Below are 15,066 nucleotides of genomic sequence, written 5' to 3'. Positions count from 1 at the left end.
AAACAACAGAACAAATTGCACTAAGACTAATAACACGAATAAGACACCCCCAAAACCCACTGCACAACCCTTCCAACCAACTACTATACGAACGCATAAACATGACAAAAATTTCGGAAAGACTAATACACTTACAGACAAAATGGACAAACAACCCCCACAACTGGACCATACTGGATCCCCTTTGCCTCACAAGACCGACAAAACACTCCCGTTTTCGTTCCCCAATAGATACTTTACTAGAACACCTACAAACGCAACTGAACTAAGGACTAATATCTGTTTGTTTTGTAAGCCAGGAATTTTTACTTTTTTTTTATTTTCTTTGTATAGCTGATTAATTTATACGAGCGTTAGGAATAGGAATTAATTTTAGAATAAGCTAGGCTAAGGCACATATATACTAAGCAAGGGCAGAAAGACCGATTGGGTCGATAGCCTTTTTCTGTAGGAATTAAAGATTATTTATATATATATATTTAAGCAATTGCTGTCGGTCTAATAGCATTTCTGCTAAAACAACTCATATTTTTGAGCCATTTGATGTGGCATTTTCCGTATAACGTAGCATGAAAACGACTGGTAAAAAGACAATTATTCAATGATGGAAAAACCATTCGGATAAAAGTTGTGGCAGCGGCATCTTGATTTATTAGCGTTAAGGTGACAGAAAATGACGAAAAGCTGAAAGTTATGTACACTTATTTACAATCTAAAGTTTTGCTGAAGTTTGAAAGGACATTTTGCTCTTTTTATAATGACTGAAACGGAGAAGAAAGCTTCTAGGAACTGTTAACGGCTGGAGAACAGCGAAAGAAAAAACTATAAAAAACATATTTTCAGACGTATAATAGGACGAAATTATATCCCAAGAGAGCAATTCCGGTGCAGATATTTGCATCAATGGGGAAGATAAATAATTATCTGTAGAGGTTTTCTTCTGAAAAAAAGTGCCTCCATTCCAGTTAAAAAAGATGAAATTTAAAAACCGATAAAATCCCGATAGCAATAACAAACTTCGCTCCCTAAAATTCCTCCTGGACATTGACCGAATAGCATACAAAACATTGCAGGAAAGGTTCACGTACTAGCTTCAAACTGCTATAAATGCGCTCATAAGAAGAAAAATAAATAATACGGTTTCAAACAACTTACAATATTTGGTGAATAAAGCATCAATTTTGTAAATTGAAAATAGCGAAGAAATTACAACCGACGATTTGCAACATTGACATAAAAAATACTGACGAAAATGAACTTCACAAAAGGAAGAACGATTCAAAATAGAAAATCATTAGCCAACGAAAAAGAGAAAAGAAAAATTATCCAACAAATAATAAAACGTCAAAATAAAACCAATGTTTCCCGGATTCCAGTATGGTTTACTCATCAAACAATAAAAAATAGATTTGGTGATTAAAACTTCAATTTTATAAACCTAAAATTAACTAAGTAACCACCGGGCGATTTGGAAGGTTCACACACAAAATAATGGAGAGAGTGAAAACGCACCACAGAAAAAGGAGAAACTGTCCAAAATAAAAAAATATGGGCAAAGGAAAAATGAGAAAGGAAAACATTGCCTAAAAGTAAAGAGTGTAACGTACCATGACTACTGAATTCAAACTGCTGTAAACAGGCTGAGAAGGATTGAAAGAGGTAGCAAAGTTTAATGATCAAATGACTCTATTTGTCTTGTCTAATGATCAAATAAACAGATTAAAAAATTTGGTAATCAAACGTTTAATTTTATAAGTTGAGAATACCGAAGTAATTTCAACAGACTATTTGGAAGGTCTACATACATAGAAAATAATGAAGAAAATGAACTACAGAAAAATAAAGAACTGCCCAAAGATAAAATTGTGAGCAAAGAAAAGGAGAGATTACAAAAATTGTCCAAAAGCAGAGGGTGAAGAAGCAATGACGGAGAAATATCAAGCGCATTCTGAAAAACAAAGGATGAAGTAAAAGCAGACGAGCAAGAAGAAGAAACGAAATTATTAAAGAAGGAAAAACTAGCCTTTTAAAGGCCAGAAAATAAGGAATAAATGACAGGAGAGACTTTCAGAAAAATGTATATCACTGAAAAGAAGAATCAATACGAAACCTAAGAATAAGAAAAATAAATAAACCTCACCTATTTTCAATTATGACGCATTATAAATGCGTTAGAGGCGAAAGGGAATGAATCAAAAATTGAATGAATGAGAAAAAGTGTGAAGCCAAAAGCCCACCAAAAAATTGCTGTTTGTGCTCAAGAACTAACCAGAGCAAGATTGGTAATTTTAAAATATGATAACGAATTTTATCGTACAGAAAAATGCAGAACAATGAATTGTATTGTTCTGCAATGACTCAAAGTTATGGAAGCTGAAAATGGCATGAAAAGCATGACTTACTGTGGCATAAATTAAGTAATATTTTAATAAAAACTCAAGGGCCAAAGCAAATTAACTCAAGAGGCTGAATTTTACTGCTGTGCCTGAATTATTTACCAGATATTTTCGGTGTTGTCTTTCTTGCTGAATTTCAAGAACATTTTATGTTTTATAAAATATTTTAACAAACGCCTATTCCTGTTTGTTTATTGGTTAACAAAAATGCTTATTCAAAGCAAAACTAAATTTCATTTAGCTTCAGGTTTATTTGCCTAAATAAAACATAAGAAAAATTATCATAAAACTGTAAGTGTACAATTTGATTCAATAACTTGCACCAGTTTATTTCAGACAGTTTTCAAGGTCTGGCAATGACTAAAATTTGTTACATGCGCTATTCCAAAATATAACTATTAAACATTCATAAGCCACATTGCGTTTGAACAATTGCGATTGAAAAATGGGCTTAAGTAGTCGACGTTACTGTGAAGAACGTAAATGAAAAATTCGTCACGTATCCGCAAAGTTGGACTAAATAAACTGGATTACTTGCGGACATTTATCTGTCTCTCAATATACTATAAAAGCAGATATATAATTCAGCCTAATCTTATCTAAATCTGAATAATTCCGCATACCCATCTCAACAAAAGAGGAAGAGTTACTGAAACTCAGCGACATAAATCTTGAGACAGACCGGCAATACGACATATCAGGAGCTTTGTGAAACTTTCTCAATTCCAACTGATTGATGATAAACCAGAAAAATGGGTGCGGAAAGAAACGCATTTATTAAATCATCCCGGTGGAAAATAAATTTACGTAAAGCAGCCGGAAAACTTTTAGATTGAAACTTACCTTCGAGTTTTCCTCAATTTGTTTCCTATGAAAACGTGATATTCACACCCCGTGTGGAGCTTTAATAGTTCAGTTTTATGATGGATGTCACTGGAATCCTTACAGGAAAATACAAGTTTAGTTTGCTTTTTAACATTACTACTACAGGCAAAAGATCAGAAAATGATGAATATCTTGTTGATAGTTCCAGTGTATGAATTCTGGCACAAGAATTCTGGGGTTGGCAGCATTAAATCTTATTCGCTAGTAATTAAGGGTTTTTGTAAGTACTATTTCAATTATAGTTTCTTTTTAAAACTTTGGAAATGTTTTGTTAAGAACAGTTGATTGGAAAAAGCCAACAAACCTGAATTGAGTGTGTGATTTTAGTTGCTACGAAATATTATCACAAGGTACATTAATCGATAAAAAAACTCAATATTCTTCTACTACATAAATAATAAAAACAATTTTGGCTCAATACAGACGAAACAATTTTCTTTTCTGGATACTGTCGCGAGTTGAGCTTTGTAACTCCAAAAATTATTTGTTTAGAAAAATCTATCGGTGAAAAAATTTGCAGTTGTGATTCATTAATCGATCAACTGTTGAAGAACGACATTGGCGAAAATATTTATTTGAAGCAATGAGTTACAGTATGTTGAGCTTTAAAAATATATTATTTCTAGCTTTTATTACATTTGTAATCGAATTTTTCAGCTTTCTAATGGGTGTTTTTATTAAAGCATACTTTTGTCCTGTACTGTGTATTTTGAATATTCCAAAGGTTTTATGTAAATATTGTAAAAAAATGAGAATTATTGAAGAGTTAATGTGTTAAAATGAAATTAAAATTTTGATTACACAACTTTAAACTTGTATTCATATAAAATTGTTTTGAAACATATTAATCAAATCGTACGTTAACGCGCCGCATGAATTTAAACCAGTGCACAATTTCTGATTTGCTGTTATTACATTCTGCATAACTATTGCTTATACAAATTAGTTGTATTGTGCAGATATAGTAAACATTGCTCGAAATTATTTGGGATCAGGTTTATTTAGCGTGGCAAATTGCCAGTAATTGCTGTGATTTACAATACGGAAGCAATCAGCGCAATTTATATATGTTGGGTAATATCAGATGAATGTCATTTAAATTCTATATAAAGTTTTCTTTTGATTGGTTTAAATAAAGTGACTAAATTGCTTTTGGGTTGCATTGAATGTCTAACGTTTTGTCAAATTTAATTAATAGAATTATAATCAATATTGTTCATGTGTTTACAATGCGTTTCACACAATCACAAAATATCATTTGAGTACTTCGTAAATTATTTTATTGGGGCAATAAACGAACGTCCTGATATATTTAAAAGTAAGAAAACTCTAACATTTTGTAAAAGGCTCCAAACACGAAATTGACTTCTGTTTCGTTTGAAATTCACAATAATTATCCTAAATATCGATTTTTCAAAAGCCCTTCGGATATAATTCACACTAATTCATTCGAAAGTTTTCACGACTCTGTCGATTCTAAACTAGAAACTCAAATTCCATTCTAAGACAGTCTTTTAAAGCTTCGAGGCAAGTGGGATCTTGAAACAGTCCTGAAAGTGATTCTCATCGCGTCGTCTATTAGCCATTCAGTTCATAGTTTCAATGGTATAAAGAACATGTCCCGAAATTGTCAAAATAATCACGTTCCCCCTTTGAAATGCACGTTGTCCTCTCAAACCTTGCGAAATTACATAGAGAAAGCCGAAAGTTTTGCGAATTCTTAGACTGGCCCTAGTTCTAACGTGACTGGAAAAAGAAAACTTTTTAATCAAATCTCTCGAATGCCAGCAAATAAAAGCTGAACGTTGAGTAGAATAGAAACGGAATTATAGTCGAATACCTACATAACTTCGAACGTGCTTCCGATGTATTAGCAACGTCTTCTCGGCTGTTTGAGGTGGAAGAGCTTCGTACACAAATTTATTAATTAAAATTTTCATGTCTTGCATTCTCAAGGTATTAGAGTGCACCATCCAGGTAGATTAAAGTGCTCACATGAAACGTATATATACACAATATTACCATGTGTTTTTAAAATTATTGAGTTACTGAACAGCTTGAGCTTACAGACATTCAAACAGATCAAGTATTGGAAATTATTAAACAATTTTAAAACTATTTACAATAGTTCTTTTTATTTGTGGCACTTTACATTTTTGTTACCAGAATTTTACATCTTATATGTAATTTTATTGATTAATTTAGAAACTATTTAAATTTGACCATGATTTTGATGTTCCGAGGCTCGTTTACGAATGTTATATTATTACGTTTATTATTTTTTATTATTATCGGAGTAATAATTTTTAATGTAATATTCTTCTTCATCTTTGTATTCCAATTCATCATTGACCTTTCTAAATTAGTTAATTCTTGAAAAGTGAAATTTGGTTTTCCTGTAGGTTGGAAATGATTTGGTCTCCTGATTTTGGAAAAAAATTCTGGAAACGGTTTCCTAATAATAAAAAAACAATCCGATTTCTAAGTTTTTTCTTCAAAAATTTCAGGCCAAATAAAATCCCTTTTAGAGGAATCAATTTGCTTGTGATAAATTACGCACCGCGGATTTCAAGCGTTTTTCATGTAGAATATTGTTAAACTTCATGCATGTTTTACATTGTTATACATTTTAAGAACTACAAGTAAGGTGAAAAGTTGGCACTTTTATCAACAATTAATTACCTGGATGAATAATTGCGCTTGTTATTTTATACAAATAGTTTCAAAATTGCAAATTTTAAAAATTTAAAATGCTTAATTGCTTAGGCCTAAGCAAGTTTTCATATGTTTCCTTAGCAGTTTGAAATCGGCCTGAAACTTTTATAGATAAGTTCTATATTGTTGAGGCCGATTCATTTTTTACAAGCTACTTGTTCGGTATTTTGCCTCAAAAATTTTTCTCTTACAAAAAAACAGAATTTCCTCTTTTGTCTTTTGTGTTATATGAAACTTTTATGTTTTGGAAATGCAATATTTTGAAACCGCAACTCCATTACAATACAGCAGCTACATAATCTTCCACCTCTACGGCACATAATTATTTTTTGAGTCGAACCAAAAAAACCGGGTCACTATTGATGGTACAAGACACGCGAAAAGCATTATTTTACGGCAGTTTATAATAGAACAAACACAATACAAATATGCATTAAACCGAACATTTTCTTCTAGAAGGAAAGATATTTGCTTTTAAGGATGAATGCAACATTCAATAAAGCGATTGATTATATGATATATGAAGCACGAGCGTAAAAGAGAAGTAGAAGCGGGGTTCACAAGAGCACATAAATTCGCATTTCCGATATCGTTTTTTAGAAAACTCAAGCCGTTTAAAAGGGGCTCTCTTTGCCTGTAACTTTAGCTCCCTCTTATCAACCGTCGGATTATTGTAAATGAGCAGATCGAGGAAAACTGATACAACATTTGTTAAGGTGACGGGCGACTATTCATCTTTAGCAGGGCTACGGCCGATTTGTCAACCGGGGGATAAAGTTGCAGTTATCCCGCTTAGGGTTCTAACAAGGCAACTGCGAAATTAATTGGCTTGGAACTAGTTTAGAACTGAGGCCAGAAGTTAGCTAATCCTTTAATATCTTAAGTCCATAGCGTTCTTGATAAATTGCGATCCTAATGGTCTAATATCTGTTTCGGGTTAGAGATCAAGCTGCAGTTAAATCACAGCTGCGCTCGATTTGCTTTATTCAAGCGGATCCTGGAATATCCCTAATGAACTTACTGCAGACCTATTTGGAACAGTAAAAAACTTCAGCTGCAAATTAGCTGTGGCTGGCGCGAAATTAAAACTTGCAAGCTGCTTCAAATAGATTCAATGATCATCAGCTTTAAAAACCAGCAATACAAATTTTTGTGGAGTTTACGGGAATCTTATTTATTGGTTCCATATATAAAAATCGAGCATTTACTTGAACGTTTTTTGAATTCAATTTTCCACAGAATATGAACGGGAATTTTCCATTAGAATCAGTTGGGGTCGTTGAGCAGTAAAAATCCAGGATCAAAGAACCTGAATGGTCGATGCGAAACAAAAAATGTGAGGAAGAAGAACAATATAAGACCCCAATTTATAAGGCAATCTTTCGAGCAAGAAATGAATTTTATCCCTGCTGGGTTTTCTTGTTCCGTGACTTAATTAAGCATTAAGGAAACGAAGGATAGCTTAAACGAAATTGGGTACCCGCCGGTTAATTTTTAACGAGAAATGAAGAACTTAACAGGAATGGGTTGCTTGAGTAGTAATAGAATGAATAAGGGTTACTTGTATGGGAATGTTGTTTGTTTACTGGGCTACTTAACTCTAGTTTCTCAAGTGCTTGATTGAACTTGTATCTGGAAAGGAAAAGTTAAACCTATTTAGAAGTTTTAATTGCTGGATGAAATGCTCAAAGAACTAAACATAGCTGAGTAAAGTATGCTGACTCAATCGTTTTTCTCAAAATGTTTTTGCTTAACACTTTCCAGGAGGGCCAAGCTGAAATTTTCTGCTAAACTCAATGTATTCGCAAAAGTAAACAATTTTCGAATGTTTATTAAGGTCATTGAATGAACGTTTAATGCTGATACTTTACAGATAATTGCTGTGTAAATGTGGCTATTGCTATATTCATTGCAGTTGATATACTCCGGATGATGCATAAGTGTGTCTCTGTTTTACTGATAAAGCATTATAAATAAGATCTTATCAAAATATTGAGGAATCGTTTCCCTTTAATTTTAATAATTTTCATGTCTAATTTCCAAGTAAATCCAATCCAAAAATCATTATTAAAGGTATTATAATGTTTGCCACTACGACTAAACTGGCTTTTTAGAATAGGAAAAGACAAATTGAGGAAAATATTTTTACATGGAATGATTATTAAGAAAATTGTTGTTTACTAAAAAAGAACCATTTTTTCTAGCGAAGTCTAAAGAAACACGCGATACGTGAGCTCGATATTTGTAAATTAAAGAATTGAGATACGTGTTTTCGTGTTTTTCTATATTTTAAATTTGCAAAAATAAATGAACTAATAACGATAAAGTGTAAATGATTGAGTGGAAGGAACTGAAGGAATCATACTTTGATGGATTATGAGAAAAGAAATAAAATACAAAGAAGTAAATTTTAGGAAATAAGAATGTAGACGCAGAGGAGGAAGGAAGAGTAGAAGTAATGGATTATAAATATTTAAATGTGTCAGAAGCTTAAGTAAAAAAGTGTAATTAAGCAAAAAAATTGAGAAAAACAAAAAACTATCCAGTATAATATAAACTGGCGACAAAACTGAGAGAACTTGTTGAAACACGTATTTATGAAAAATATTTAAGTTTTACATAAGTTTGGTTTTAATTTATCGAATTATGCAAGATGTTATGACAAGAATCTATGCATAAAATATCAGAGAAATCGAAAACGGAAGCCAACCACTTACAAGTCAAGACTTTGTGTGAAAAAAGGGTGCTAAACATACCAAACAAGTCACACGTTTGATGCTAATTAGTTTTTTGAATATTCGATGTAATCAATGTAATGTTTGCATTTCTTAAGCGCTTAACATTTTTGTCGCAAAGTACAGTTTCATGGCAATTTATATGATTGAAAATCCTTTATGACAACTCAAATTTTGAGTTGTCATAAATCAAAATTTGAGTTGTCATAAATCAAAATTTGAGTTGTCATAAACGATTTTCAAACGGGTTACGGTAAGAGCTTAAAAGACAAAATTCAAGCTTTACAAACATTTAATGCGTCCGTGATACTGGAATATTGAAGAAAACATTGTTCAGTAATTCAAACAACACTGTTTACAACAGGTTAGTGTTTCAATGGTAATTTGGCAAACGATTAATATCCTTAATACGTTAAAAATAGAACGGATAGAAAGATTTGTTATTCGGAAAACCTACAATTCAAACATACAATGCAAAATTTAACAAAACAATTCACCTCAGTTGCTGTTATGTCAGACCCGTATGCTTCATTCAATCCTTAAGACGATTAGCAGAAAATATAAAGGCTTTCAGCTGATCTTGCAAAAATTGAATTTTTTAGATCCTACACTACTTTTCCAGCAAATGACAAACACTAGAACGATGGCCGGTGTTACGTGTAGCCTCAATATAAGAAATTTTCCCTTTTATCTTCCTACTCCATTCGCCGGATAAGAGATTTCGCTGTCGTGTTCCTTTCTTAATGAAATTTGCTCCACCTGTTTTATGTTTTACTTATATTAGGTTCACCGCTGTCATACAAGAAAATTACAACAATCTGGATCTGGGTAATTTATTTTCGGAGGCTGGCAATGCTTTCCTTCTATCAAATTTTGTCAGTTAATTAAATTTTGTATGAAAAGCTCGGGAATTATGGGATTTTGTTTAGCAATTTACATAAGGTTTTAGATTTATTATTTATTACCTTGAAGGTGTTAAGGTGTGATGACGAAGTAATTAATTAGACCTATTAATTGATCCTTCCATTACCACTTGTGAAGCTTTGGGTTGAAGCCAAGGCTTAATTTTCTAGTTTACCAATTAATTGGAATCTTAATTTATATCAATTATAAAAAAACTATTTTTTTCTTTTTAAAGAGAAACATTTTCTAGATATGATTTGGTTTTGAGGTTTGTTTGCAAACAATAAAATTCGTTTCGAACAACAAAACAGTAAAGTTCAAATATGTAGATTTGGTAGCATCAACTCGATTTTACAATTTACAGCCTGTTTAATCGATACTTTGCACATTATGAGAACTAACGTCTATTTTCAATTCGGTTTAGTCACTTTAGGTACTTGACATTTACACACTTTTCAGAAAATTCAATCGATCATTCAATTATGTGATACATTATCGTTATAAAGAAAATTACAAAAAAAATTATGAAATTATCGAAAATAAATCACTTCTTTCAGTTTCCAGCTGCCACGTCCCGTTACACTATATTACAATAAAAAAAAATTGCTTGGGACCGAATTGCCCAACAATCTGTATTCATAGCATTTTTATTTATTCTTAAACCATAAAAACATATTTTTTCAAATCCACAAACCTTTCAAACCAAATCATTTTAAAGGTTATCGTCTCATGATTTGGTCGCATAAGTCTTGATTGTATGACACCCATTTTACTTTGATTTGGCAAATTTATTTCGTTGTTTTATTTAATTAATTCCATTTCATCCACGTGAATTACGCGAATGTGAGCAATTGAATTTTGAGAGTCCTGTAAGGCCTTTTCTTAATATAGATTTTGAAGTTTTCTGATGGAATGCACATAACTGTTACCTTATGCAACAAGCACATTTCGCGTTTGTCGGAATTAAATGGTAAAACAATTTTTAATATTTACTATTTAAAAGAGAACTAAATTAGTACTAGAGATGAAACACATTTAAGAAATATTTGAGCAATAAGACGTTTTGTAAAAATTGAAATTTATACTACTCAACTTAAGCGTCTTCCACCATTTTATAGTCCTATATAGTTACAGTTTTTAGTCCACATTTTTATGAAAACTTTACTGACAGAACTTTACATTTTGTCTCTCTATTCAGTTGAGCATAATTCAGTTGCAATATGCAGTTTTTCAATCAAGATACTTTCAGAATGGCACAAATACTTGCATTTCAATTCGTCTCTCTTTACCTGAGCTTAATCACAAAACTGTACAATTCATCACAGATTTGCAAAACGTTGTTTCATAAATTCACATTACAACATTAATTTTCTTTTCTTACAAGAATGTTCAAAATTTATTTTGATATAAAAACGTTGATTAATCGCTAGAGAATTACTCTTTATATAAAACTTATACTTGATGCAGCATTTCTGCAAAAGTTTTAGATCTCGGAAAACCTGTTAAATTCTTCAATGCATTTCGAATAGGGAGGGGCTGTATTTAACGTAACCGCTAAAATAACAGTGTTCCAAACGTGTAACCTGAAACCGTAGTTACTGCTAGCCGGTTTAACCGTTTTTTTTTGGAACCGTCTGATAAAACCGAAATAGCGATGCGCACTTCGCACCAGCATAGAACCGATGCGACACAGTTGAGAGATCTATCCAGCTGCAGCCGTTCGCCGATTTAAACCGTTCTTTTTGGAACCGTCTCATAAAATAGAAACCGTTTTGCGGACTTCGTACGAGCTGCAGCCGTTGGCCGATTTAAAGGTTTTTGGGACCGTTTTATAAAACCGTAACAGCGGTGCGCACTTCGCACCAGCACAGAACCGATGCGACACCGTCGATTGATCTATCCAGTTCCAGCAGTTTCGGTAACCATTTGTCAACGGGAAATATGTTGTATGTAGGTGTGCGTTGCCTTAACACTTTTTGTTTATAAGAATTACTGTTCAGTTCTCCAGGAACCAGCGAAAATTTGTTAGTAGTATTTAGTCTTCTGACATTCTGTAATAAATCTTAAAAAAAGGGATTTCTCTCAAGAAACTTAGCTCGGGAGTTATATGCCCATTACCAGCAAACTAAACAGAATGTGCACTTGCATATGAGCTATGAGCAAGCTAAGAGTCTAAGACATAAATTCCATCACAGTTGAAATATAAAATAACAAAAGTTTTAAGCAGAATGTGCACCTGCATTTAAGCAAGCTGACCATTTTTAAGTATAAACTCAGTCAGAAATGAAATAAAAGTTATTTTAATAGTAATAAACGTTGTAAGGTCAAGATATTTTTTAAAAACTATTTTTCGGTGGTACGAAAATTAACATTTTCGCATATAAACCGTATATTTTATTCAATCACTCCAGTTTTATTATTATGTTGTTTTACTGTAAATTTTATTTGGTAAAACTGGAACGTTGGAACCCGTTACAGAAAAATAACCGTTTCTCACACCTCTAATTTTTATGTCTGATTGTGGTGGTTCTTTCTATCAAATTTCTCACGATATTTATAAATTGTTTTTCGAGTTCTTCACTAGGGCTGGCAATCAGCCCTAGTGAAGTATGTAGTAGACAAAACTCGGACGTGGATTTCGTTTGCTTTTTAGGTAGCGCATTGCTTCAATTTAGATCCTCCACATAAAAGTAAACTTTTTGCATGTTCGTCATTGTTATACATTTGGTTTAACATATTATAATAAAGAAAACGAGGGTCTATTCAAGAACGTAAATTTATACGTACCAAGGAGCATTAATGTTCTTTCAGATTAATACGAATCTGAACAGCTGATAACTCTTTTCATTTCACTTTTCAACTAAGCAAACTTATCCTATAAATTTATAAGCAGATCCCAAGTAGCGTTTGACATGCAAAGTTTCCGGAAACTATTTATTCTGTTTCACGATCGCAGTCTAGACGAAAGTTCTTAGAGCCTGCTGTTACCTTAATGGAAAGAGCCGAAAGATTTTACTAGCGGATTCAGTTCATTTTAAGCCTAGGATTATTTATATAAGCTTAAACGTCTCTATGAAGGGTTTGTACTTTTAAGTAAAATCGGCTCGTATGTACTGGTGATTATATCTAATATAATTGATTTGTTTAAACAGTGAGTTAAACAAATGAGTTTCTGGGTCATTTGAAAAATCTTCAATGGAAAGTTCATTTTTATTTACCTTTCGTTAGTAAATTTCACTTATTTTAAGCAGCGGAACTGTTCTACGGCTTCATTGGTTTACAAAGCATAGATCTTTGTACAAATTGATATGGTGCATATAAAAGTTCGTTTCCTGAGCAGCAGGCTTATATGTATAATATTATATTCTTAAAATTTGGATTTTTATCCGGAAAACGATTACTGTCTAAACTAGTTGTATTTTCATGCGATATAAATTGCGCATATAATTCCTTTCAAATTTCTTGTCGTTTTGGATTAATAAAATAATTCTATTACAATTAGCAGTAATGTTTTTACGGCGTCTAGCCTGAGTGAAAAATTATAAACTTTGTAAAGTGAAATGCTTTGAAAGCCATAATAGTTTTAATCACATTTTAGCTCTTAAGTTTCAACTCTTGTAAGTGAGAAGTTGGTAATGTCTGTTGTTGCAAACACTCCTTTATGTCTTAAAATTACTCGATTTCACAATGTTACACCTTCTATGAATAAAGCTCTTACGATTTCTTCCAATCTATTGAATTGTCAATCTTTCACTTTCGTATTAAAAACAAAAAACTTGAAATTGTGATATCGACAAAATCCGCTAAACCATTCTTTTGTTCAAACTATTCCCTCATTCGACGGAAAAAATTGGCTGGCCATGTCAGCCGCCCTATTCGCTACAGGCGCCAACACAAAAGAATGAGCCTCAACATGTTTTTGGGACAAATGATTTACGTCAATACTGACAAATCACTTTTCAATGGAAAAATGGGATGTTATCCAGTAAAAGTTTACCCGGAGGCCCTTATTTTCTGGCATAATGTTTCGTCTTGCCTTAGACTAGGTAATTAAATTCCACCGAAGTTTGTGGTGTTTTTCTTCCATATTGGAAGCTTATATGTTGTTTTATTTGATTAAAATATTCTATTATTCTATGGAGTTTTGCTGATTATTTGTTCGGGTTAATAGTAAATATTCTTTGTCTCAACGCGCTTTGCAAAGTTTCAGTAAATTTATTAATTTTACATAACACCCTCTAATCTTAATTCTCTTTTGGCGCTTTCCAGGCTCTCATAAGCTTTGATCATTTTACGGCATGTTGAACTCCGCACTGTTGTTGGCACTAAAATACTATGTTTTGGTTAAAAATGCTCTTTTCCTGCTAAGTAGAAGTTACTTTTTGCCAGGGTTTGATATTAATAAACTGTGAAGATGTATTCTTATTTAATAAAGTGGAAACATTCCTTTCTCACACTCTCATTTTTCTTGATTATAGAAGGCACAAAATCGACTAAGCAAGAAAAATTCCAGGAGATTTTATTTAACCTTAGGCAAAATTAGAAAATGATATATTATGCGATAATCTATAAATTGAAAGGTGCCAAACACTGCATTTTAGTTTTGTGCAACATTCGATAAAATTATCCGGTGCTTTTGGTTTCCTGGTTTACGTTGTTTTGGCTAGAATGCCTATGGAATTGCAACTTATTTAGAACAATGAAATGGTTTAGTTTATTGTACAAAATTATCTGGAAATATCCCTAAATATGTTTTTTTTTCAAAAGCATGAAAATCAGAAAATTCAGTTTGTGGTTCCGTCATTCCTTGACATTCCATTCCATAACAGTTTGGTTTAATTTCAATTTTGCAAAATCTTTCAAAATTGAGAATTGAGTTGAGTATGACTTGATTTGAGCTTTTGAAATAGTTGTTGATCCCGCAGCATTAAATCGGTGTTGTACCTCCAATAATAATAAAAAATATTGCAGTAGAAGTATCACAATGAGACCGTATTTGATAAGAATCATAGGTTCAAGAAGAATCAACCTAAAACTCTAAATGTAGGCGGAAAATAAGTAAAAACTAGGCAAGATGTTACACAAATGCACGAATAAGCAGATTCAAAGCATTAGGATTTTACGTAGTTAAATTTAGTGATTTTTGAACTATTTCTCCATTCTACCAAAAAAGAAGAAGTAAAGTGAAGGTTTAAGTATTGAAATAATTTTTCTTTCAATATCCTGAATGTATTTCGAACACTTATGCAATTTAGTACACATTTTTGTGTTCAAAAGTTGAGAATCTTTTCATATTTTAAATAAATGCGTAGTAAGTAACCCAACATTTGATTTAAATTAATATGGAAAACGCTAACAAAATACTAACAATTGGCACAAAGTTTTTTGACTAAAAGATGCCAACATCCTTCTGAAGGTCTAAAATAAAAAAT

General features: G+C 32.2%; 1 protein-coding gene across 3 annotated transcripts in view; it reads left to right on the top strand.

Annotated features, from left to right (window-relative positions):
* Positions 1–15,066, top strand: part of LOC109535677 (C3 and PZP-like alpha-2-macroglobulin domain-containing protein 8) — a gene marked incomplete at its 3' end in the record, with an annotated part of 219,141 nt that overhangs the window by 23,460 nt on the left and 180,615 nt on the right. For 2 of the 3 annotated variants that reach the window (XM_048660918.1, XM_048660917.1), the window contains 1 exon segment: positions 8,954–9,095. 3 annotated transcript variants of the gene reach the window in all.

Source organism: Dendroctonus ponderosae, unplaced genomic scaffold (genome assembly GCF_020466585.1).
Source record: "Dendroctonus ponderosae isolate FM_Combo_2020 unplaced genomic scaffold, Dpon_F_20191213v2 Dpon_F_20191213_1, whole genome shotgun sequence".
Classification (NCBI taxonomy): Eukaryota; Metazoa; Arthropoda; class Insecta; order Coleoptera; family Curculionidae; genus Dendroctonus; species Dendroctonus ponderosae.
The sequence above is the reverse complement of the archived record's forward strand: the minus strand, read 5'-3'. Positions and strand labels throughout refer to the sequence as shown.